Source organism: Pocillopora damicornis, chromosome 5 (genome assembly GCF_964200805.1).
Source record: "Pocillopora damicornis chromosome 5, jaPocDami1.2, whole genome shotgun sequence".
Taxonomy (NCBI): domain Eukaryota; kingdom Metazoa; phylum Cnidaria; class Anthozoa; order Scleractinia; family Pocilloporidae; genus Pocillopora; species Pocillopora damicornis.
In genome coordinates, this window is record NC_142674.1 from 21,884,419 (window position 1) to 21,886,158 (window position 1,740).

Sequence of the window (1,740 nt, forward strand, 5' to 3'; positions counted from 1 at the left end):
TTTCATGCCAGTGAGTCTACCAAATTCAAGTTATGTGGAGAAATGAATAGGTGAACTTGACATCATTCAAATGGTTGACTTCACATCATCATGCAAAGTGCTAATCTACAGTACAAAAAGGTCCAAAACAAACATGGTAAGCAACTGAACTTCATGTATCACTTTGTGTTAGAGCACACAAGAGGACTTGTGAGACCTGCTTCACTCTCATTTGTGAGAACAAGATTGAACTTCTGGTACCAATCAAAATTCAGAATGACTGTGACAGTTTGGAACTGATCTGTTAAGACTGTGCTTTGAAGGGGTCTACAGATGTGATTAGAACCCTGGGTCTCTGGGGATACCTGATAGTTATCTAATCCACATCAAGTAGCTCTAACTTTTAACTATAAACATAACAAATGTCAGTTCCATTGAACTGTCTTTATAAAAACTCAACAAAGTCTGAGCTAAGTTAATTCAAGTGTACTTTGGAATTCTAAATCAGCAGAAGTAAGTTTTTCACAAACAACAAATGTTGAGCTCATAGCATGTGTGCAGTTTAAAGTATTTGAAAAATTTACAAGTGCTTATCATATGAGAAATCATGTTATTAATTATTCATAATGTATACATGAAAGATACACATTCAGAGGAAATTAACAAACTGATGGCAGATAAATTTGACAGTATTGACTAAATGAAGTGTGTGCCATCAAAATTTGTCCTTCAGCTGAATTATTAGTCAGGAATGCAATTTTGTTAGTGTTTATCAATATCCTTAAAAATATCCAAGCTTTTGTTTATTTTTGTCAGCTACTTCATGTATCTATCAGAACAACCTACTTTGTGTAAATCTGATTGGTTTCTAATGTGATCTATTGTTACTGAGCCTAGTTTATATTATTTTGTACATGAGTTATTCCTTTTTCACTAATGATAAATGAAAAAGGCACCTAGCTATTTTCAGCCAATCAAAAAATTTTTCATGTATATCAGTATTGTGCTGAATTCACCAAACCAAACAAGTAACTGAAAAGGAGTTTTACTCTACCAAATAAAGGCCTAATACACTTGTATTGCTACCAAGTATTGTGGTAGTGAATAATTCTGGCCATAACTTGGAAAACATAACACTAATCACATTTCAGTTAACATGAAAGCACTGGGCTCCTATTCATATTTTAATAAAAGCAAAACCACTTTGTAACTGAGTTTCAATGGATTACTCCCCAAAGTTTGGAATCAATCACAATAGAAATTTAGCACCATGTTGACGACAAACTGCAGTTTCAGGTTAGGCATTAGATGTTTGTGACTTTTACTAGTTTAGCTATGTAAACATGAAAGTATAATTTCATTTTAAGAGGCCGTCAAATCGAATTTCCAGATAACAGCAGTGTTTGATTTTCTAATGGCGACAAAAAAGTCCTATTTTCATTACTGGCTAAAAAATAGTTTATTCTATTCGTATTTGATGACATGTAATGTCATGGGTGGCAGGGTATTCTGCACTTTAACCAAAATTTTATCTTAGCATGTACTAAAAAGACTGGTTAAGTAATTTTCTTATTGAGCATGTGATATTAACAGAAATTCAGGATAAAAAATGTTCCGGTAAATGACTTACATTAAATGTGACTGCACAGAGAGTCAATAATGACTCCTAAGTTTCAATGTGGCGCGACCTGCACTAAAGGTCCAGACCATGAAATGTTGGCCTGTGAGAGCACAACTTTATGCTATAATCTGCATTTAGAA